A 24551-nucleotide genomic window follows, 5' to 3' on the forward strand; every position below is an offset into this window, starting at 1 on the left:
GAAGTTGACTCGGTGCAATTGTTAAAGGTTCGGTATTCACAAGAGTATCTCAGTACTGTAAAGAGGAAAAAACTGTACAAAGATCTTATAGATGTAATCATGCCAGTGCCTCTGTATCGTATAATAAACTCTGGAGGCCTAGGACAAGATGTTCTTAAAAGAATTAAAAGGATGCCAGTTAAAGCCAGTACAAAGACATTCTTCTTCAAACTGCACACGGGTACCTTGCAGGTAAAGACATGGCTATCTGACAAAGGCATTTTTGTACCATGGACAACGAACTGCTTGCTGTGCAAAAAGCCAGAAACCGTTGAACATGTGTTCATTGAATGTTGGGACGTGATCTTCTATTCGGATGTCCTGCAACGTACACTAAAAGAGGAACTACCTTTAACACCGATTGGAATCCGCTATTTACCAACAGACACAGATGACACAGGTGTCCCTTAAGACATGATTATGCTCCTCGGCCTCCATAGTTTATGGAAAACTCGAATGGCGGTACGCAATGCCGATCTAAACGTCCGAACTACAAGGGAAAACTTTGTGGCAAGTGTATGTTATATACGTGATGTGTACCGAGTGCAGAAAGACCCACCCGCGTGGATGAGTGTGCTTGATGATTTAGTTCAAATGAAGTCATTTTAACTTGTGACCGGCTGAAGCAGCCGGGGTGCTTTTAACAATGTATCGTGCTTGTCTCAATAAAAAGGTATTAAACAAAAAGCCGCTGGTGCAGTGGTATCATTCAAGATTCCCATTCTTGCGACCCGGGTTCGATTCCCGGGCGGCGCACGGATAATTGTCTTTCTCCCTCCTTTTAGTTTATAGCCTAATGTCAGTGGACTCAGACGCTCTTCATTTTGCTCGGCTGCAAGCTTCACAGCACGATATCGCACTATTTGAGAAGAGCGTGAGCATTAAAATATTCTGCGTCCTGGAGACATCATCGCGCCGCTGGTGTAGTGGTATCATGCAAGATTCCCATTCTTGCGACCCGGGTTCGATTCCCGGGCGGCGCACGGATAATTGCCTTTCTGCCCTCCTTTTAGTTTATAGCCTAATGTCAGTGGACACAGACGCTCTTCATTTTGCTCGGCTGCAAGCTTCACAGCTCGATATCGCACTATTTGAGAAGAGCGTGAGCAGTAAAATATTCTGCGTCCTGGAGACATCATCGCGCCGCTGGTGTAGTGGGGATTCTACTTCCGGCCACCGAGCGTGACGGACGTGTTCATCATGGGCTCCCAAAGAGCGGATTCAGCGGCCCAGCTGGGCCGTGGTATCAGGAGTACGGAAAGGCCTGCCAAGGATTATGAACTGGTTCTGCCGCATCTGCCTACAGGTTCGAGTGTTTTACATACTGTTTTTTTGCATGGCGACATAAAAGCCAGGCCGTACCGGGTGGAGCACTTTCGAGACTCCCTCGCTCGTCTTTCACTGCTGCCGGAAGTGGTTGCCCTCGGGGCATATCAGATGAATCATGTGTGGGCTGTAACGTTTAAAGGGGAAGAGGCGAAAGCGAAGATTTTGCAAGCCGAAGCTTTTGAAGTGAAGGAGCACCGATGCGTGGTCATTGACCCCTGCAACCAAGGCATCAGGCTAAAACTTTTCTGGCTGCTTCACGGCGTGCACGACGATGATGTGCGAGCGGCGTTGGCGGCTTTTGGAAAAGTCACCGAAATATCAAGAGAAAAGTGGAAGGTGCAAGGGTGTGTCGACAAGGCTTCAACGACACGAACGGTCACGCTGAAGCTAAAAGTGGGCGTGACCATTGAGGACCTGCCGCATCAGCTTCGGGTCGCCGAGGACGTCGCACTCGTCCACGTGCCAGGCAGAGCCCCGCTTTGCCTCCGGTGCCGGGGGAAAGGACATATACGGCGTGATTGTCGTGTGCCGCGCTGCGGGCTGTGTCGTCGCTACGGCCATGACGAGTCGCAGTGTGTGCGCACGTATGCCAACGTTGCAGGCCCCGTGCCGTGTGAAGTGGCAGGCGAGCACTTGATGGACGCAGTGGACGCCGAGGAAGCTAGCAGTGGAATCACTGAGGATGCAGAGCAGAAAGAACAATCCTCTGAGAAGACCCCTGCTCTGAAAGAACACCGTGAATCAGATTTGATAGTTCCGTTGTCAAATGTTACTGAGACCGAGACACCCACGAAAGAAGACGGCAATGCCAGTGCTGCAAGCCCAGCTTTGGCTACGCAACACAGTGAGGAACAGGGGAACACTGAAGCTGAGATGCCAGCTGCTTCTACCTTGCCTGTGAAGCGGGTGCATGAAGACAGTGTCAACGAGGAATCAACCCAAGGAGGAGCGGAAAGCGGACAGCCTCCACTGAAGGCGGCCCCCCTTCGCCGGGCGTCCTTCAAGCCAAGGCCAAACGTTCCCCCAGACCGGAGAACTGTGTCACCTGTGCCTCCGCCATAGCGGGGGTGCCCTTTCCGGTCGAGACGTTGCAAGCCCGGTCCATGATCGGGAGCAGCGCTTGGAACGACGGACGGACTCGCCAAAAAGGAAGAATGGTCATCCCGTGCAACAGATCAACCGCAATGCTGTCTTTCTGCAAAAGCGATGTGAGTGATATATGTTTCGCGATTTATAATTTCTTGAGATGGCGACCAATTTAACCACTAGCTTACGCGTAGCCACGCTAAATGTGAGGGGGCTGTCAACGCGTCGGAGACAACTGCAGCTGAACCGCATTCTGCTGGAAAATGAAATTGATGTGCTAGCAGTTCAAGAGAGCAAAATGGAAAGCGAACAACAAACAGATAAAATGGCTGAAATATATCGTTCTAGATATAGTGTTTGCGTTTGTCATGCGGTTGGAAGATCGGGGGGATGTGTCATTTTCATTCGAAATTGTATACAATGCGTACAGTCTGTGTTCTCGTGTGAGAGTGGTCGGCTTTTGATATGTGATTTCAGTTTTTCTGGATTGGACTGGAGAGTGATCTGTGTTTATGCGCCTACTAGAACGTCTGAGCGCGAAGAGTTTTTTCACTATATGAAATCCTTCCTAATACATGAGAGGCGTGTTCTCCTGCTTGGAGACTTCAACTGTGTCTGTAGACCGGAAGATAGAACAACAGACCGTGTCCTTCGTGACAAAAGTGCAGAGTTACTTATTGACATTGTTAATGAGGCAGAGCTTGAAGATGCTGGCTGTATACTGACGCGTGAAGGTCAAGCATTGTTCACGCACTTTCAAGGTAGCTGTCATGCAAGGTTGGACCGAATATATGTTCCTATTGATTGTGTGCCCTTGTGCTCGGAATATCAACCACTTCCCATGAGCTTTAGTGACCATTCCCTCGTAATGATTACTCTAGGCATGAAAAGTAAGGCAACAAAGTTCAATTGGGAGCTATGGAAATTTAATGAAAAGCTGCTGCTGGATGAAGAGTTTACCACTAAAGTGAAAGAATATATTACGCATCTGTTGCAAAATGACTCTAATTTTATACAAGCATGGGAGCAGTTTAAGTGCGATATAAAGATAGCTGCTATCGACCGAGCATGCACTCTCCGACGTAAAGAAAGAGAACAAGAAAAAGAACTTCGTAGCACACTTGAATACATGCTTAGCATGGAGAGCGTTAAGCCTGGCTTGTTCGCCCAAGATATAAAAAAGATAAAAACCAAACTTCAGGTGATAGACGAAGAGAAGTATCGCGGTGCGGTGATAAGGGCACGCAGCGAAAAATTGTGGCTCGGAGAGACGCCCACGAAAAGGGCACTTAGTGATGAAAAACGGTACGCAGTGTCAAAAGAGATAAAAGAAATCTGCTATCAGAACGTAGTTACCTCGGAAAAGAAAACGATTGAACGGGCGTTTGTAGAATTTTACAGGGAATTGTTTAGCCTGAAAACACCGGACATCGAACGCTTCAGAAAAGACTTTCTGTCGCTGATGCCAAGAGTGGAAGACGAAGTTGCGCAGACACTTGAAGCAAGTATTACTTCCGAGGAAATTGAGGCCGTTATCGGGGAATTAAATTCCAATAAGTCACCCGGACCAGATGGTCTTGGTGCTGCCATATACAAGGCCTTTCCTAATGAAATGGCTGTTTTACTGGAAAGAGTAATTATTGAATGCTACGAAAAGAACGCACCTCCTCCGTCTTTTCGAATGTCACACGTTGTACTAATCCCGAAAACAGATGACCCAGTTAAGCTTCAGTCTGTAGCGTCTTACCGTCCTATAAGTCTAACGAATGTTGACTATAAAATTTACATGAAAGTTTTAGGGCGAAGACTCCAAAGTGTAATTACTTCTCTTGTAGGCCCACATCAGACATGCGGTATAAAAGGAAGGACCATTTTTACTAACATACACGCAGCAAGGAGTGTACTCGAATGTTGTGACGCGATGCATGACCACGTAGCCATGATGCAATTAGACCTCCACAAAGCATTTGATAAAGTGGTACATGAAATTTTGTTCTCTGTTTTAGAGTATGTCAATGCTGGTTCCATGATTACAAATGGCGTGAAAATGGTTTACGAGTGCTGTTCAGCGAGACTGGTCGTGAATAAGCATTTAACCGATCGTATACCTGTCCAGTCGTCAGTAAGGCAGGGCTGTCCTCTGTCTCCCCTTTTGTTTGCGCTTTATCTGGAGCCTTTCTGTTTAAGATTACTTGCAAGGCCAAACATACGCGGTTATAGATTTTTTCAAAGTGAAGTTCGGGTTTTGGCATACGCGGACGATATTGCGGTTTTTTGTACTGACCATGAGAGCGTGCAAGAAGTTGTAAAAGAAGCCACTGCTTTTTGCACTGCAAGTGGAAGTGAAATTAGTTGGGCAAAGTGTTTAGGATTTTGGCACGGAAACTGGCAATACGCGCCTGAACTGTTCTCCAGTATGCAATGGACAACAACGCCAGGCAATTACCTTGGTGTGCCACTAAAGCATTACCGTGAAAGCAAGGAATGTTGGGCCGGGGAAGTTGAGCAAGTGAAAACCCAAACAAACAAATGGGGAGGACATAACTTTTCTATGTTCGCAAGAGCTACCGTTTGCAATATGTTCCTAGTTGCAAAAATTTTTTACATGCTGCAAGTGTTATCTATGTCAAGAATCTCTGTTCAAAAACTGCATAGGGTATTTGCCACGTTTGTGTGGGCTTCAACATGGGAGCGTACCAGTCGATGCAATCTTTTTCATACGGTGCATAACGGTGGACTGGAATTGTCCCATTTATACTTAAAGCAGATTGTAAGCAGGTTCTTTTTTTGCGCGAACAAAGCGATGTTTTTCTTAGAACGGTAATCCAAGTGCGATTGCGTGATTCACTGCCGGAATATGTAGTTTCGACTATGTCTACAGGGACAATGGCTCTAAGTGCTTTTCTTCGCGAAGTTGTCGCGTCCTTCCAAATAGTGAAGGCGAGATTTTCAAATGAGTATATGTGTACTGTTACGCGAAAAAGGCTGTACAAAGATTTATTGGAAACCTTTTTACCTGTGCCTCTTTATCGCGCTGTATATGCTTTGGGTCCGGAGCGGGACGTGTTGAAGAGAGTGAAAAGAATGCCCATCAGATCGTCCGCTAAATCTTTCTTTTTTCAATTGCATACCGGCACTCTTCCGGTGAAGCCATGGCTGGAAAGCAAAGGCCTTTTCGTGCCTTGGTCTGCTGACTGTTTAATTTGCAAAAAGCTGGAAACCATAGAGCATATTTTCCTTGATTGTCACGATGCGGTTTTTTTGTGGGACGTGCTGCAGCGCACTATTAAAAAGGACTTACCAATAACGCCGTTTGGCATACGCTACCTTCCATGCGCCCAGCCAGGAGAAGTGCCCAGTGATTTATTGATGGTCTTGTGTATGCACAGCATATGGAGAACGCGGATGGATGTTCGGCATGAGCATGTTGTCGTACACCCAGCCCATCAATACTTTGTTGAAAGTGTAATGTACACGCGTGATGTTTTCGGAGGGCAATCTGAACCCCCGGATTGGCTGCCAGTCTTGGACAAGCTCATGTCACCTAATCCATTTTATCACAAGAAACCTGTAAGAAAGTGACTTGTGTTTTTAATTCCATGCGACTTTTCATCGTTCTTTGTAGTTGCCAAGTCGGTAATAAAGAAAAAAAAAAAAAAGCGCCGCTGGTGTAGTGGTATCATGCAAGATTCCCATTCTTGCGACCCGGGTTCGATTCCCGGGCGGCGCACGGATAATTGCCTTTCTGCCCTCCTTTTAGTTTATAGCCTAATGTCAGTGGACACAGACGCTCTTCATTTTGCTCGGCTGCAAGCTTCACAGCACGATATCGCACTATTTGAAAAGAGCGTGAGCAGGAAAATATTCTGCGTCCTGGAGACATCATCGCGCCGCTGGTGTAGTCATTCTACTTCCGGCCACCACCGTGTACGGACGCGGAATCATGTGCTCCGACGGAGCGGCGATTGCGGCTTTTACCGGCCGCGGAAACAGGATCTCAGATAGCGAAGACAGCGATTATCAGCTTATTCTGCCTCAGCTGCCAACCGGACGCATCGTTCAGAACACCGTGTTTTTGCACGGCGACGTGCGAGCAAGGCCCTACAGGGTTGAAGATTTACGAGATGCGCTCTTGCCTACAGGCTTACTGCCGGATGTGGTGGCCCTGGGAGCCTACCAGGTTAACCACGTTTGGGCAGTCACCCTTAAAGGTGCCGAGGCTACAAAACGGCTGCCTGGTGTGAAGGAGCTAATGGTGAAGAGGCGACGCTGTGTTATCATCGACCCGCAGGAACAGCAGGTGAAGCTGAAGCTTCACTGGCTATTGCATGGAGTGGCGGACGAGGACGTCCGGTCCGCACTCGCGGCCTTTGAGACTGTAATGGATGTCAGACGAGAGCGCTGGCGAGTGCAGGGTGTGAGTGACAAGGGCTCCACAACAAGGTCAGTGCTTTTGAAGCTGAAGAACGGCATGAAAATAGAAGACCTGCCGCACCAGTTACGGGTCGCTGGTGAACTGGCACTAGTTGTCGCACCTGGTCGCCCGATGCAGTGCCTGCGATGCCATGGCTCGGGCCACGTGAGAAGAGAGTGCAAGGTGCCGTGTTGCTCGATCTGCAGGCGATTTGGGCATGAGGACTCGCAGTGCGTCCGTACCTACGCCGCGGCAACGAGAACGGCGGCGAGTGATGACACCGAGCACCTCATGGACGAGGTTGAGGCGGAGGACGCTGCGGAGGGGGCTGGTGAGATAGCGACTGCTTCGGGAGCAGAAATGCCTCTCCTTAGCGAAGGAGTCCAGGTTAAAAGCACGGACAGGGCAAGTGAAATGGTGGAAAACCCATCATCGGCAGCGTCGGACATCAACGAAGATGGATCCAGTCAAGCGCAGCAGCCAGCAGCAGTGAAGGGTCAGGAGCCCCCAGGCAATGGCAATGTAAGTTTAGTGGGTGCCGGAACTGCAACTAAACGCCCCCACGACGCAGCCGGCGATCTCTACGACATGCCGTATACAAGCAGTGTTGACGAGCCGCCTGTGAAAGCGGTGCAGGGACGGCGGTCGTCCTTCAAGCCGCGACCTAACATCGCAGCGGAACGAAAACCTGTCGACAAGCCACCCCCGCCGAAAAGCGAGACCGGCCAGCCGGGCGGCTCCGGAGGCGTCTAGCGGCTTGCTAGACGTTAAAGGTAAGCACCATGCTCCTGGGCCTACCTCATAATTAGAGCAACAATGGCACCTGAACCGTCTCTAAGTGTAGCCACGTTGAATGTCAGAGGACTAGCGAGCAAAAGAAAACAAAGTCAATTGTATCAGCTGATAACAGATAATGACATTGACGTACTAGCTGTTCAGGAGACAAAAGTCGAGGGAGAAGAGGAGACTGGGAGCATGGTGCTGCGTTTTACCTCAAGGTACTACGCTGTGGTTAGCCACGCTGTTGGGTTGTCGGCAGGATGCGTACTCTTTGTCAAAAAGTTACCGGGTCTTACTGTGCAGAGCATCACATCAGGGTCCTCTGGAAGACTCGTTATTTGTGATTTTAGCTATTGCCAAAGAGAATATCGGGTTATTTGCATATACGCACCAAATGCAGTGGATGAGAGATATAATTTTTTCGCTATGGTTCATCAATATGTGGACCCTGAAAAATGCCTCATTATTTTGGGGGACTATAACTGTGTACTGAATTCTACAGACAAAACCAGCGGCACAGCTTTCCGAGATAAGAGCACAGATTTATTAGCCGATACTGTTACCGCAGCCGAATTAATCGACGTGGCCGAAGTCCTAGAGAGTGGACAGGCAGTGAAGTACACTCATTTCCAAGGGACAAGCCACGCACGCCTAGACCGGGTTTATGTAGCACTCGACTTGATCTCAAAATGCCGCACTTACACCGTGCTACCGCTGTGTTTTACTGACCACTGTCTGGTTAAGTGCGTAATAGGAACAAAGAAAGAAGTTAGGAAGTTTGCTTGGGATATGTGGAAAATGAACGTTAAGCTTCTCGACGACGAATATTTTGTAGCAAAAGTGACAGAAGAAACCAACAGAATAAATATGAACGATTACTGTAAGGTGGGACAATAGTGGGAACTATGCAAAGAGCAAATCAAAATCACAGCGATTGATAGGGCCAGTTCGATTCGATTTCACCAAAAAATTAAAGAAAACGAACTGCAGAAAACACTAAAGATGTTAATAACAGAGGAATGCAAAAAGCCAGCCGTTTTCAAAGATGACGTGAGGATTATAAAACAGCAATTACAGCTGATCGAAGAGGAGCGTTATCGGGGCGCGCTGGTGCGAGCTAGAACAAATGCACTAAAAGCGGGCGAAGTACCTACGAAGCGGGCTTTAGGTTTGGAAAAAACGAACGGCCAACGAAACCACGTATGCGAGATAGAGCGGAACGGCGTTGTGGTGTCAGATAACGACGGCATTGGGCGAGAGTTCTTTGAGCATTATCAGGCGTTATTCGCGTTTCATGAAGCTGACTTGGACGGTTTCAAAAAGATGTTTCTGGGTCAGATGCCGCGACTGGCCGACGAGGTAAAAGAAGTTTTGGAGCGGCCAATAACCGAAAGAGAAGTGTGCCGAGCAATTGAAAACTTGAACGACGGAAAGTCGCCTGGGCCCGATGGCTTGAGTGCTGCGTTCTACAAGTTTTTCAAAGATAAGTTGTCTGCAGTGCTTACAGCTGTATTCAATGAGGCATACCAACTGAAAGAATTACCACCGTCATATAGTACATCACATACTGTTCTCATACCAAAAACTGACGATACAGAAAGACTTCGCCTTGTAACGAGTTACAGGCCCATCTCTTTAACCAATGTTGACTATAAAATATTCATGAAAGTCTTAGCAGCTAGGCTCCTGACAGTGATTAAGGACATAGTAGGGTGCCACCAGACATGTGGAATCAAGGGAAGGTCTATAGTAAGCAACATACACAAGATGCGGAGCGTGCTTGAGTGCTGTGATGTCATGCAATCTGGCGTCGCGGTTTTGCAGCTCGACCTAGAGAAGGCCTTTTACTGTGTATCACATGTTATCCTGTTCGCCCTTCTTGACCATATTAATGTCGGTTCGGTTATCAGAGAGGGTGTGGTCATGGCGTACAGGAGTTGCTCAACGCGGCTTATTGTAAACAAGTCACTGGGGGCCCCCATTGCCATGCAGCGTGCGGTACGCCAAGGCTGCCCCATCAGCCCACTTTTATTTTGTCTGTACATCGAATCACTATGCTTGACTATTATTAAAAATGATTCTGTTCATGGTTTTCGACTCCAAGCTGCCGAAGTGAAGCTCTTAGCATATGCCGACGACGTCGCGGTGTGTTGTATTGATAGAGAAAGTATTATAGCAGTGGTCGAAGAGGTAAAATGTTTTCGGGACATCACAGGGAGTTTGATCAATTGGGAAAAATGCCTGGGATTTTGGCATGGAGAATGGGCGTCAACCCCAGACACGTTTGCAGGCGTAACGTGGGTGAAGACCCCAGTGAAGTACCTGGGTGTCCCTCTGCAATTCTACGAAAGCAATGATGGCCTCTGGAGAAGCCAGGCGCATGAAATACGTGAGAAAGCAGACAGATGGAAGGGGGTTTCTCTCTCGTTTTTTCCAAGGCAACTGTGTGTAATCTTTTTTTATAAGCAAATTATGGTATCTAATGCAGGTTTTGCATTGCTCGCGGCTAAATGTGCAAAAGCTGCACAGAGTGTTTGCCACCTTTATTTGGGCATCGCAGTGGGAAAGGTGCAGCCGAACAAATTTGTTCAGAAAGGTGGAGGACGGCGGTCTTGGTCTGGCGCACCTCTTTGTGCGACAGCTTATTAACAGGTTTCTGTTTTTCCGGGACACAAAAGACTCTTTCTTACGAACGGTGTGCCAAATGAGATTAAGACGGGCGTTGCCAAACTTTGTGATCGGCACGAATGAAATGCCAGGGCCAATTAAGGGCTTTTTCAAGGAGGTGGTGATGAGCGTATGTTTCTTGACAGTACGATTTTCCAACGATTATTTGTCTGCGGTGAAAAGGAAAACACTGTACAAAGATGTGTGCGACAGCATACTTCCTGTACCGATGTACAGAGCCATGCACAGTGGAGCGCCGGGCCAGAATGTGTTAAAACGGGTGAAGAAAATGCAGGTAACACTAGGCATGAAGTCCTTTTTTTTTAAACTTCATACTGAAACACTTCCAGTCAAAACATTCCTTGAACAACGAGGTTTTTTCTTGCCATGGGGAACTAACTGTCTAATCTGCAAGATACCCGAAACTATAGATCATGTTTTTCTTCACTGCTGGGAAGGAGTGTATTTCTGGGATGTTCTGCAGAGAACAGTGAAAAAGGATTTCCCTCTAGATCCACACGGGATCAGATATTTGGCGATAGATAACGAAGATGGTTTTCCTTTCGATCTCGTAATGTTGGCTGGCCTCCACTCTGTATGGCGCTCCCGCATGGCCGGCTTCTATTGTGATCCTGATGCGAGGCCTGCACGGTTGTATTTTCGGGAGAGCATTTCCCGCTTCGTTGAGGTGCAGAAGACACTTGAGTGTGTGCCGCAGTGGCTGCCAAGGCTGGAAGCCTTGGCAGGCCTAAGGGAATTTTAAGTGACAATGTCAGTACAAAACTGACAGCGTTTTCTTTTTGTTCCACGTCTTGCCTGTGTTTGTATATAGTGTATTGTGATGTACTGAATTGGTTGTCGGAGCCCGGCAATAAAGAAAAAAAAAAGCGCCGCTGGTGTAGTGGTATCATGCAAGATTCCCATTCTTGCGACCCGGGTTCGATTCCCGGGCGGCGCACGGATAATTGCCTTTCTGCCCTCCTTTTAGTTTAGAGCCTAATGTCAGTGGACACAGACGCTCTTTATTTTGCTCGGCTGCAAGCTTCACAGCACGATATCGCACTATTTGAGAAGAGCGTGAGCAGGAAAATACTCTGCGTCCTGGAGACATTATCGCGCCGCTGGTGTAGTGGACACCCCAGGGTACAAAAAGCCCTTTCTGTTCCTTCCATTTCTTTACCTCCAATGTTCCAGTGTGCAGCTTAAAAAAGAACGTTTTCACCCCTGCCGGCACCATCATCCTCTTCACTCTTTTAAGAACATTTTTGCCCCCTGTGGACGAGTACACAGCTCTGTACAACGGTTCTGGAAGCACCACATCACACAAGTCTTTATACAGTTTTTTTCGGTTTACACTCCACAAATAGTCTAAAGTAAACCGCACCATCAAAAACCTGTACGTCATGACCACTTCCCTTAGATACCCGTGGACACCTCCTGACATGCGGTCAGAAGAAACGACAATTCCCGGGAGAGCTTGACCCAGGCGTAGCTGACAGACCGTACGAAGAAATGGATTTTTCACATTCCTCAAAAACATGAAACGATTGACTAACTGGCGCAGAAACAGATGTGCCAAACCAAGCCCGCCGTCCTTCACCCGGCGGAAGAGATTTGTTCGACTTGTCCGTTCCCACGAAGACCCCCACACAAAAACGGCAAAGATACGATGCATCTTTTGGACATTTGCTCTTGAACAATATAACACTTGAAGCACATACCAAACTTTTGTCACTAAAAACAAATCACAAATCGGGGCCATAGCAAAGACCGACCACTGCCATCCATTTCATTTGTCCACTCTATCTTTCAATTTGCCGACTTGGTTTTTCCAGTATGGGTCACTGTCCCGATATGATTCAAGAGGGGCACCAAGGTAGCTGACAGTGTTGGTAACAAATTTCATGTTAGCAAAAATGCCTGGGGTCGCTGGCCAGTCACCGTGCCAGAAGCCCAGGCACTTGCCCCAGTTAACAGCACTGCCGCTTACAGCGCAAAAATTTTTTACAGTTTTCACAACTTCTACGATGCTTTCGTAGTCTACGCAAAACATCGCGACATCGTCGGCATGAGCCAAAAGCTTCACTTCTGCTTGATGCAGCTTGAAGCCCCGCATTTTCTCATGCTTGATAATGCTTAAACATAAAGGTTCAAGATAGATACAAAAGAGAAGAGGTGAAAGGGGGCAACCTTGACGAACTGAGCATTGGACAGCAATACTGTCACCGACAGATTTGTTCACAATTATCCTAGTTGTACAAGCACTGTAAGCCATAGCCACTCCTTCTCTGATGACGCATCCAACCTTGACATAATCTAATATACACAAAAGCAAGTCGTGGGGCACTCTGTTAAAAGCCTTTTCAAGATCTATTTGGAGCATTGCTACTCCAAGTCCACCAGCATCGCAACATTCAAGAATGGCCCTCGCGATGTGAATGTTCGTAAAAATGGACCTGTCTTTAATACCGCATGTTTGGTGGTCTCCAACAATATCTTTAATAACTGTTTGCAGTCTTTTAGCTAGTATTTTCATCAAAATTTTATAGTCGACATTGGTTAAACTAATCGGCCAATAAGAGGTAACACTGCGTAATTGACCTCGATCCTCGGAAAGAGGAGACGATTGAACACGTGTTTCTCGAATGCTGGGATGCCGTATTTTTATGGGACGTCCTCCAGAGGACGCTTAAAAAGGAACTACCCATAAGCCCACATGGTATCCGATTCTTGCCAGTAGAAGCGAACAATGATACACCGTTGGATCTTTTGATGCTACTGGCTCTCCACAGCATATGGAAAAGCAGAATGGCTGTAGAGCACGGTGACGTCGATGCACGTTCAGCGAGACAGCTCTTTAGAGAGAGCATACGGGCATATGTGGACGAACAGAAAGCTATAAAACAAGAGCCAGAATGGTTAGTTAGTTTGAAGGGTTGTCACATATGAGGGATTTTTAATCCGACAACTTCAGCTAATGAAGGCTGAAGCTTTAAGTCAATGCTTGATCTTTTATTTTGTCATGTTATTGATGTCACATGTGTCTTTTTTCTGTACGTCCTCGGTCAGGAAATAAAGAAAAAAAAGCGCTGCTGGTGTAGTGGTATCATGCAAGATTCCCATTCTTGCGACCCGGGTTCGATTCCCGGGCGGCGGACGAATAATTGCCTTTCTGCCCTCCTTTTAGTTTATAGCCTAATGTCAGTGGACACAGACGCTCTTCATTTTGCTCGGCTGCAAGCTTCACAGCACGATATCGCACTATTTTAGAAGAGTGTGAGCAGTAAAATATTCTGCGTCCTGGAGACATCATGGGATTCTGCTTCCGGCCACGCTAGTGAACGGACGCAGGATGAAAGGCTCCGCCGGAGCGTCTACAGCGGCCATGTTTGACCGCGGAAACGAGGGTTTTGCATCTGACAAGGAATACCAGGTTATCCTGCCAAGGCTGCCAACCGGGCGAGTTGTTTTGAATTCTATTATTCTGCACGCTGACATAAGGGCCCGCCCATACAGGGTGGAAGACTTTCGCGATGCGCTAGCCGGAATGTCGCTGCTCCCAGACGTTATCGCTCTGGGGGCGTATCGAATGAGCCATGTATGGGCGGTAACTTTCAAGGATGCGGAAGGTGTGAAGAAGAATTTGAATGCAGGCGAGCTGAAGGTTAAAGAGCATCGGTGCCTTGTTATTGTCCCGGTGAATCAATGCGTGCGTATGAAATCGCACTGGCTTCTTCATGGCGTGACAGACGAAGACGTGAGGCTAGCTTTTGCGCCATACGGAACAGTCAGTGATGTCACGAGAGAGCGATGGCGCGTTCAAGGTGTCGCCGATAAAGGCTCAACTACGAGGGTGGTGTCCTTTAAGCTCAAGCCAGGGATGAAGCTTGACGACCTTCCACACCAAGTCATTGTTGCAGGCAAGTTGGCACTTGTGGTTGTATCGGGACGACCGCCACTCTGCCTCCGGTGCCGTTCTACTGGTCACATCCGACGGCAGTGTAAAGTACCACGTTGCGGTGCTTGCCGAAGGTATGGACACGAACAGACCCAATGCACCCGCACATATGCCAGCGGTGCAGGCCCCGTGAGCAGAATGGATACGTCCGATCTGCTCATGGACGAGGTTGAATCTGAAGAGGCAGCAAAAAATGTAACTGATGTGGACGAAACACAGTCAGCTGCCGCTGGATCTGAGCAGAAGACGACCCCTGAAATGGACAATTCAACCGAGACTCAGCAGACGGTAGTTTCTTCCAACAAAACAACTTCAACAGAAGGAAAGGACAGGCCACTTGCTGAACTTTCATCACACGAGATGCATCAGCAAGGTGAAACCATGGACGTCGCGGAAGATGCAACCGGTAATCTAGCGGGAAAGCGTCCACGGGATGCAACAAGCGACGCATCGGGGACGCCAGGAAGCAGCATTGGAGATGAACCGCCACCAAAAGCGGCTTCGACCAGACGGCCGAAGTTTAAGCCGCGCCCCAACATCCCGCCTGATACACGGTCAGCTGGAAAACCGCCACCTTAACTATCGTGAATCTGTGCATTGTTGCTGGCTGTGTTGGAAGGTGCTGAGGGGACTTTGTGAGGACAGTTTCTGGCTACTGTCTGGTGCAACTATGTGTCTGCATCATGAAGAGCATATGCAACTAAGTTCAGTAAGCCTGTTTTGTTTGTTTGTTTTTTACCTGCAAAGGCCGTCACCATACGTTCAAATATTCAAACTAAATCATGGATCCTAGCAATAAGATAGTACTACGTATTGCCACATTAAACGTAAGAGGACAGGGAGCAAGAAAAAGTACCAGCTTAAAAGACTTCTCTTGGAAAAAGAACTTGACCTAATAGCCGTCCAAGAAACAAAGATCGAAAGTGTTGATCAAACAGATCGTATGGTGGTGCCCTTTCAGACCCGCTACAACGTATGTGTTTGCCATCCTCTTGGTTCATCAGGGGGTTGCGTTCTTTTTATTCGCAACGACATAACAGTTGTCCCTGAATCTGTCGTCATTTGTGAAAATGGGCGTTTTCTTGTCATAGACTTTTTCTTCCATGCGTGCAACTGGCGAGCAGTTTGTGCTTATGCGCCAAACGTTGAGGCTGACCGCGCAGTGTTTTTTGATAATCTTTATCAGTATCTTTCATGCGGCAAGAAAGTAATCCTGTTAGGAGACTTTAACTGTGTCTGTAGCGTTGCTGATCGCTTAAAAAAGCTGCCTGTTAGGGACAAGAGTGCGTTAGCGCTTAATCAGATTGTACAAGAATGCAATTTGGAATATGTGGGGGCAGCTCTAACAGATGGTATGCGTCGACTATTTATGCATTTTCAGAATGAAAGTCATGCAAGACTTGACAGAATATGTTTCTGTCGAGCTTCTGCCGCTGTGTACCAAATATGAGGTCGTACCTGTACAGTTTAGTGATCATTGCCTAGTAATTGCAACTGTCGGAACAAGGAAGGACAAACCTAAATTTAGCTGGGATCTATGGAAGCAGAATGACAAGCTTGTAGAGGACAAAGAATTTATTAACTACGTAGATGAACAAATAAAATATATAATTCAGGCTAGATCGGCAAACGCTGTTGCCGAATGGGATGAATTCAAGCAGCGCGTAAAAATAAAAGCTATTGAGAGAAGCTGCATCAATAAGGTCAAGCACAACAATGAAGAAAAGCAATTACATGAACATCTTGAATTTCTTTTGGGCATTGAAAGCGACAAGCCAGGAAGTTGTTCGAAGGAAATGAGTGAAGTAAAGAGCCGCTTGCAAAAGATTGACACGAACAAGTACAAAGCGGCGGTGATAAGAGCGCGAGCTCAAAAGCTGTGGGCAGGCGAAACGCCAACAAAACGCGCCTTATCGGACGAGAAAAGGTACGCGTGCCGGAAAGAAATTAAACAGATACGATACCAAGGCGAGGTAATTTCAGACAGTAAAATCATAGAGCAAGCTTTTGTTGAATATTTCAGCGACTTGTTAGGTTATGAAAGAGATGTTCAAGACGGGTTTAAAAAAGAGTTTTTACCGCTTATGCCATCGCTTGATGATGAGACAAAAGCGCGACTTGAAGAACCAATTACTATTAGCGAAATTGAAAGTGCAGTCAATGGCTTACAATCTGGTAAAGCCCCTGGACCGGATGGGTTAACTGCAAATTTTTACAAGGTGTTTAGAACACCAGTGGCCCTTCTGTTACACCGTGTGATCTCGGAAGCGTATGAAAAGCAAAGGGTGCCACTGTCCTTTGGGGCTTCCCATATTACCTTGATACCGACAACTGATGATCCCGAGCAGCGGTTGTTGGTGGGGTCGTACCGCCCAATTAGCCTTACCAACACAGACTACAAAATCGACACTAAAGTCTTAGCAAACCGACTACAAACCGTAATAAACCTTTTGGTAGGTCCACACCAAACATGTGGCATCAAAGGCCGCACAATAGCTACGAATATTCATGTCGCCCGTAATGTTCTGTAATGTTGCGATGTTTGTGAAGGCCGTGTTGGTATGCTGCAACTCGATTTAGCAAAAGCTTTTGACCGCGTATCGCACGTGGTTTTACTTAGTATCCTTGAGCACACCAACGTCGGTCGAGTCATACTAGAAGGCGTTAAGATATCATACGTATGTTGCACGACACGTGTGATTGTAAATGGTACTCTTACTGAAAGCGTGCCAGTGCGCTCGTCGGCAAGGCAGGGCTGCCCGCTGTCGCCCCTGCTATTTGGAATCTACCTCGAACCAATGTGTTTAGGTTTGCTTCACAGCAATAAGGTGATCGGTTTTAAGCTTTACGACGCTCATGTTAAGGTCCTAGCTTATGCGGATGATATTGCCGTCTTCTGTTCAGATAAAGACAGCGTTCGGGAAGTTGTTACCATTACGGGGAAATATTGCAAACAGACAGGCTGCCAAATTAATTGGGAAGAAAGCTCAGGCTTTTGGCACGGACAATGGGATAATAAACCCGAGTATTTCGCTTTCATGAAGTGGGCGGAATTCCCTACAAAGTACCTTGGCGTGCCGCTTTGCTGTTATCGTGACACTGAGCGACCGTGGGCAGAGGAAACCAACCGAGTACAGGAAAAAGTGGAAGGATGGCAAGGAAGGGATTTGTCTATGTTCGCGCGGGCTAGCATCTGTAATGTTTTTTTGCTTTCCAAAATATGGTATATAATGAATGTCTTATCTATGTCACGGGTCCATGTACAAAAAGTGCATCGCATTTTTTATGTTTATTTGGTCCTCCAGATGGGAAAGAATAAGCCGCACAAATTTGTTTCGGCCTGTTAGATACGGAGGCCTTGGTCTCGTTGATTTGTTTTTACGCCAGATAGTATCTCAGTTTCTATATCTTCGAGACCAGCAAGACCCGTTTTTGCGAACTGTTTTACAAATAAGAATGTCCAATATGCAACCACAATTCATTGTGGCGTCATTTTTAGATCCCTGTACCACGGTCTCTGGTTACTTACGTGAGGTTGTTCTTGCATTCAGAATGCTGAGTGTCCGATTTTCAATGGAATATCTTTCTTCAGTTTCAAGGCGCAAACTGTATACAGACCTTATACACATTATGCTACCTGTGCCTGTGTACCGTTCTGTATACTATGGAGGCCCAAGACAGGATATCTTGAAGAGAGTAAAGAGGATGCCAGTTAAGCCTACGACAAGGTCGTTTTTCTTCAAATTACATACCGGGACGCTTCCAGTCAAAGTTTGGCTGAAAAAAAAGGAATATTTGTCCCATGGACAACCAATTGCCTCCTCTGCAAGAAACCCGAAACAGTTGAGCGTGTCTTCATAGACTGCTGGGACCCGATATTTCATTGGGATGTTCTTCAAAGAACAATAAAAAAATAACTCCCAATAGATCCCTACGGTATACGCTTCCTGCCAGTTGAAAATCAAGAAACTAAATACGATATAATGCTCGTTAGCCTCCAAAGTATATGGAAAACAGAATGCAAGTGCGTCATGCGGACGTCAATACGCGGCCTGTTAGAGAAACTTTTGTCGAGTGCGTGGCGTATATCCGAGATGTGTACAAAAGCGAGCCTGATCCACCGGAATGGATGAATATACTTGACCAGTTGTTTGGCATAAACAATTTTAAACCACACGTGTCAGCCGAAGGATTGGCGACTCTTTTATCATTGATTTTGTGTTTTGTACTTGTCATAAGTCTGGTAATAAATAAAAAAAAAGTGTAGTGGTATCATGCAAGATTCCCATTCTTGCGACCCGGGTTTGATTCCCGGGCGGCGCAAGGATATAACTGCCTTTCTGCCCTCTTTTTAGTTTATAGCCTGATGTTCGTGGACACAGACGCTCTTCATTTTCCTCGGCTGCAAGCTTCACAGCACGACATCGCACTATTTGAAAAGAGCGTGAGCAGGAAAAAAATCTGCGTCCTGGCGAAACCATCGCGTCGCTGGTGTAGTCATTCTACTTCCGGACACCGTAGTGAACGGTCGCAGAATCATGTGTTCCAGCGGAGCGGCGATAGGGGCCCTTTCCAGCCGTGGAAACAGGCTCGACGACATGGACGATAGCGAGTATCAGATTATTCTGCCAACTTTGCCCACCGGACGCGTTGTTTTTAACACGTTTTTTTTTTTTGCACGGCGATGTGCGAGTCAGGCCATACAGGATCGAGGATTTCCGCGATGCCCTGGTCAAGGCTGGTGCGCTCCCCGACGTTGTGGCGTTGGGGGCGTATCAGATCAACCATGTTTGGGCGGTCACGTTAAGCAGCACAGAAGCAACGAAGAAATTGGCGGCTTTCAAAAAACTCGAAGTTAAGGGACGCCGTTGCCTGATTATCGATCCCGAAGACCAACAGGTGAAGCAGCGACCTCACTGGATGTTGCACGGTGTGGCAGACGACGACATCCGGACGGCTTTTGCTGCGTTTGGCAATGTGACCGAGGTGACCCGGGAAAGGTGGAGAGTTCAAGGCGTCAAGGAGAAGGGGTCCACCACGAGGACTGTGCTCCTGAAATTGAAACCCGGCATTAAGGTCGACGACGTACCTCACCAGCTGCAAGTTGCCGGAGAGCTAGCCCTTGTCGTGGTGCCTGGGCGAGCGATGCAGTGCCTGCGCTGCCGCGGTACCGGTCACGTTCGACGTGAATGTAAGGTACCGCGTTGTCCAAAGTGTAGACGCTACGGACATGACGAGACTGTCTGTGTGCTTTCGTACGCTTCGGCCGCTGGACATGGAACTGCGGAACGGTCGACGGAGCTCAGCATGGACGTGGTCGAGGCGGAGGAGGCGGCGAAGGGTGCCGGAGAGGTGCGAACGCAGACACGGGAGACGGATTCGTCGGTGGACTCGGCAGAAAGCGGCAATGCTGCGAGGGATGTGGGGAGAGCGGACTCTGCACCTGAGCTCCCTAGCAATGAGGAAGGCACGTCACTTGAGCCGGCAAACGGTATGGAACAGGATAATGGGGAGGAGCACTCGGACACCAACGGTGTTCTTAAGCCAGGCGTCCCAGCCCCAGCCAAGCGATCCCACACACAGTCCGAACCCGAAGGTAACCAGGCGTCAGCCCCCAGCGTCGACGAGCCACCAGCAAAAACGGGCAATCCCGGCGGTCTACGCTACATCCGCGGCCAAACATATCATCAGAGAGACGGGCAGCGGATAAAGTGCCCCCGCTGCCGGATCAGCCGCTCGCACCGGACGGGGATGGATCCAACGATGGCGTCTAGCAACGCGCTAGACGGGAAAGGTAAGCACCATGCTTTCGGTCTCTTCACCCTTGATGAAAATGGCGCCCGAAACCACCTTAAGAGTAGCCACGGTAAATGTCAGGGGATTGGCAGGCAAAAAGAAGCAGAGCCAGGTGCACCGGCTCTTAATTGACCACGATATTGACGTGCTTGCCGTGCAAGAAACTAAGGTTGACGGGGAGGAAGAGACCGGGAGCATGGTGCGACGTTTCACGGCTAGATTTTACGCCATTGTTAGCCACGCAGTTGGGACATCGGCCGGGTGTGTATTGTTTGTCAAAAAGCGGCCTGGTCTGGTTGTAAAGGGCTACTCCTCGTGCTCTTCTGGACGATGTGTAGTGGCTGATTGTGTATACAGCGGTGTTGAGTGGCGCATTATTTGTGTGTACGCTCCTAACTGTTTGAAGGAAAGAAGTGTTTTTCGAGAATGTTATGCAGCAGTTAAGTACGGAAAGGCAGGTAGTATTGCTGGGCGATTTTAACTGTGTACTGAATGCTCGAGACAAAACCAGCACACGCGGATTCAGAGACAAGAGCACTGAAATGTTATGCCAGTTAACAAGCGAATGGAATATGGAGGATGTGGCTGATTGCTTGGAAGGACCGCGTGCCGTTCAGTACACGCACTTCCAAGGTTCTAGCCACGCGCGTCTGGACAGAATTTACGCGTCGCGGGATTTGATTCATTCATGCAATGAATACCGAGTTGTGCCTATGGCATTCACGGATCACTGTTTGGTGCAATGCTTATTCGGCACCAAAAAACGAAGCAATGCATTTAGCTGGGAGTTATGGAAATTGAACAATAAATTGCTTAAGGATGATGCCTTTAGACGCGTGGTATTGAATGAATTGATTAAAGTGAGGCCAGGCACTTTGCTCGAAATCTGGAAACAGTGGGAGTTGTGCAAGGAACAGATTAAAATTAAAGCCATTGACAGATCCAGTTGCCTGGTGTACGAGAAGAAAATTACAGAAACCCAGCTTAAGGCTTTGCTCGCAAAACTACACGAACAGGAATGTAAGGCAGCCGGCAGATGGATAGAGAATATTCGAAAAATAAAAGAACAGATTAACTTGATAGAAGAAGGCAGATACCAAGGAGCGTTAGTGCGTGCAAGAGCGGAAAATTGGGCCATGGGCGAGACGCCATCGAAAAGGGCACTGGGAATTGAAAAGGCTCATGCCGAGAAAAACCGCATTGATAAGATCGAATGGGGCGGAGTGCTATCGTCGGAAGACGAACATATCAGGCATGGTTTCTTCCAATATTATCAGGAACTGCTCAGCAAAAATGTGGTCGACATGAAAGCTTTCAAACAAAAGTTTCTCGCAGCTATGCCGCGACTAGACGAGGATAAGAAGGAAAGATTGGAGATGCCAATCACAGAAATCGAGTTAGAAAAAGCGATCGATGGTTTAAATATGGGAAAGTTGCCTGGGCCAGACGGCCTAAGTGCGGCTTTTTATACAGAATTTAAGAACGAAGCAGTTCCAAAATTGACAGCGCTCTTCCATGAAGCCTATGCAATGAATAGATTGCCGCAATCTTTCGGACTATCTCATACTATTATTATTCCCAAGACCAACGACGAGGAAAAGCTGAAGCAAGTCACAGCATATAGGCCAATTGCTTTGACAAACGTAGATTACACAATATTGATGAAAGTGTTAGCTAGAAGATTGCAGTCAGTTATTACAAATATTTTTGGTCCTCACCAAACGTGTGGTATAAAGGGGAGGTCAATTATGACAAATATACACACGGCAAGATCGGTGCTCGAGTGTAGTGAACTAATGGATAAATGTGTAGCCATCCTCCAACTGGACCTCGAAAAGGCTTTCGACTGTGTAGCCCACGAAATACTGCTGTGTATTCTGGATCACGTGAACCTAGGTTCAGTAATCAGAGAGGGCGTGGTCATGGCGTACCGGGGATGCACTACTAGATTAATCATTAACAAGAGTCTGGGGGCCCCCATTCAGGTGCAACGCTCGGTACGCCAGGGCTGCCCCCTCAGCCCACTTTTGTTTGCCATCTACATAGAGACGCTATGTGTGAACATTATCCAAAACGAGGCAGCTAAAGGTTTTAAGTTGCAGGCAGCTGAAGTCAAGTTGCTCGCATACGCGGATGACCTAGCGGTCTGTGCTGTGGATCAGCATAGTATACGCGAGGCAGTGCTGTGTGTCGACAGTTTCAGGAAGGCAACCGGAAGCAAAGTGAACTGGTCAAAGTGTCAGGGATTTTGGCATGGCAATTGGCCATCGACCCCAGAGTTTTTTGCAAATGTGCCCTGGGTAACAACCCCCACAAAATACTTAGGAGTTCCATTAAACAGTTACAGGGACAGTGATGCATACTGGAAAGGACAACTGAACGAAATACAGGAAAAAGCAGATAAATGGAAGGGGGCACATTTATCAATTTTTGCAAGAGCGACGGTGTGCAATGTGTTCTTTTTAAGCAAACTCTGGTATGTCATGCAAGTGCTGCACTGTTCCCGGGTAAATGTACAGAAGATACATCGTATTCTAGCTGTGTTTGTTTGGTCATCGAGCTGGGAACGGTGCAAGCGGACGAACTTGTTTCGAAGTGTGAAAGACGGTGGTCTCTGGCTGGGACATCTATTTATCCGCCAGCTTGTCAACAGGTTTTTCTTCTTCCGAGATGTTTGTGACCCTTTCTTAAGAACTGTGTGCCAACTAAGACTGAACCGTGCTTTGCCTCATTTTGTTGTGGGTACCAAGAGTTTACCAGGGAGAATCTTCGGTTATTTTAGAGAAGTGGCTGACAGCGTGAAATTTCTTACAGCGCGTTTTTCGACAGAATTCTTAAGTGAAGTGAAGCGGAAAAAGCTATACGGTGACCTGTGTGATGTTGTTTTTCCAGTGCCAGTGCACAGAGCCATCTACAATGGAGGCAACGGTGGGGACGTTCTGAAAAGAGTTAAAAGAATGCAAGTGCAGCCAGGAATAAAAACTTTCTTCTTCAAATTACATACAGAAACACTACCAGTTAAAAAGTTCTTAGAGAGGAAAGGTTTATTTTTACCATGGGGTACGCATTGCCTAATATGCAAAGTGCCCGAAACAATTGATCATGTATTTCTTCACTGTTGGGAGGGGGTGTATCTTTGGGATGTTTTACAAAGAACCATTAAAAAAGAGTTTCCGCTTCATCCGTACGGCATCAGACTTTTGGCTATTCAGAATGAGGATGGTTTCCCGTTGGACCAAGTAATGCTATGGGGCCTCCGTAGTATATGGCGCTCCAGGATGGCGGGTTATTACTGCGACCCAGACGCGCGACCGGCCCGCATGTACTTTAAGGAGAATGTGCACAGATTTGTGCAAGTGGTGAGATCACAATCATGTAACCCCGCTGAGCTACCCAGGATGGAAAATTTGAGCCTGCTCAAAGAAATTTAAGCATGACAAGGCCTGTCAAGCAGCTCTGGCAGGTTGCTGGTGTCAAGATTGAATGAAGTTTTTGTTTTTTGTGTGTGCAGTGTTTGTCAAGTATGGCAATAAAGAAAAAAAAAAGCGCCGCTGGTGTAGTGGTATCATGCAAGATTCCCGTTCTGGCGACCCGGGTTCGATTCCCGGGCGGAGCACGGATAACTGCCTTTCTGCCCTCTTTTTAGTTTATAGCCTGATGTGAGTGGACACAGACGCTCTTCATTTTCCTCGGCTTCAAGCTTCACAGCACGATATCGCACTATTTGAAAAGAGCGGGAGCAGGAAAAAAATCTGCGTCCTGGCGAAACCATCGCGCTGCTGGTGTAGTGGTATCATGCAAGATTCCCATTCTTGCGACCCGGGTTCGATTCCCGGGCGGCGCACGGATAACTGCCCTTCTGCCCTCTTTTTAGTTTATAGCCTGATGTCAGTGGACACAGACGCTCTTCATTTTCCTCGGCTGCAAGCTTCACAGCACGATATCGCACTATTTGAAAAGAGCGGGAGCAGGAAAAAAATCTGCGTCCTGGCGAAACCATCGCGCCGCTGGTGTAGTGGTATCATGCAAGATTCCCATTCTTGCGACCCGGGTTCGATTCCCGGGTGGCGCACGAATAACTGCCTTTCTGCCCTCTTTTTAGTTTATAGCCTGATGTCAGTGGACACAGACGCTCTTCATTTTCCTCGGCTGCAAGCTTCACAGCACGATATCGCACTATTTGAAACGAGCGGGAGCAGGAAAAAAATCTGCGTCCTGGCGAAACCATCGCGCCGCTGGTGTAGTGGTATCATGCAAGATTCCCATTCTTGCGACCCGGGTTCGATTCCCGGGCGGCGCACGGATAACTGCCTTTCTGCCCTCTTTTTAGTTCATAGCCTGATGTCAGTGGACACAGACGCTCTTCATTTTCCTCGGCTGCAAGCTTCACAGCACGATATCGCACTATTTGAAAAGAGCGTGAGCAGGAAAAAAAATCTGCGTCCTGGCGAAACCATCGCGCAGCTGGTGTAGTGCATTCCA

At 47.6% G+C, this 24551-nt stretch overlaps 8 non-coding genes across 8 annotated transcripts; all 8 read left to right on the forward strand.

The window, feature by feature from the left end:
* Nucleotides 1-951: 951 nt before the first annotated feature.
* Nucleotides 952-1022, forward strand: TRNAG-CCC (transfer RNA glycine (anticodon CCC)). The gene has a single exon. It is a non-coding gene; the product is annotated as a tRNA-Gly (tRNA).
* Nucleotides 1023-6113: 5091 nt separating this feature from the next.
* TRNAG-CCC (transfer RNA glycine (anticodon CCC)) lies at nucleotides 6114-6184 on the forward strand. The gene has a single exon. It is a non-coding gene; the product is annotated as a tRNA-Gly (tRNA).
* Nucleotides 6185-11202: 5018 nt separating this feature from the next.
* TRNAG-CCC (transfer RNA glycine (anticodon CCC)) lies at nucleotides 11203-11273 on the forward strand. Its single transcript has one exon. It is a non-coding gene; the product is annotated as a tRNA-Gly (tRNA).
* A 2128-nt stretch (nucleotides 11274-13401) lies between these two features.
* On the forward strand, nucleotides 13402-13474 carry TRNAG-CCC (transfer RNA glycine (anticodon CCC)). The gene has a single exon. It is a non-coding gene; the product is annotated as a tRNA-Gly (tRNA).
* A 10140-nt stretch (nucleotides 13475-23614) lies between these two features.
* TRNAG-CCC (transfer RNA glycine (anticodon CCC)) lies at nucleotides 23615-23685 on the forward strand. The gene has a single exon. It is a non-coding gene; the product is annotated as a tRNA-Gly (tRNA).
* A 157-nt stretch (nucleotides 23686-23842) lies between these two features.
* TRNAG-CCC (transfer RNA glycine (anticodon CCC)) lies at nucleotides 23843-23913 on the forward strand. Its single transcript has one exon. It is a non-coding gene; the product is annotated as a tRNA-Gly (tRNA).
* A 157-nt stretch (nucleotides 23914-24070) lies between these two features.
* Nucleotides 24071-24141, forward strand: TRNAG-CCC (transfer RNA glycine (anticodon CCC)). The gene has a single exon. It is a non-coding gene; the product is annotated as a tRNA-Gly (tRNA).
* A 157-nt stretch (nucleotides 24142-24298) lies between these two features.
* On the forward strand, nucleotides 24299-24369 carry TRNAG-CCC (transfer RNA glycine (anticodon CCC)). Its single transcript has one exon. It is a non-coding gene; the product is annotated as a tRNA-Gly (tRNA).
* The last annotated feature ends 182 nt before the right edge of the window (nucleotides 24370-24551 follow it).

The sequence above is a fragment of the Amblyomma maculatum genome, chromosome 6 (assembly GCF_055883805.1).
Source record: "Amblyomma maculatum isolate TAMU_Amacu chromosome 6, ASM5588380v1, whole genome shotgun sequence".
In the NCBI taxonomy this organism is placed as follows: domain Eukaryota; kingdom Metazoa; phylum Arthropoda; class Arachnida; order Ixodida; family Ixodidae; genus Amblyomma; species Amblyomma maculatum.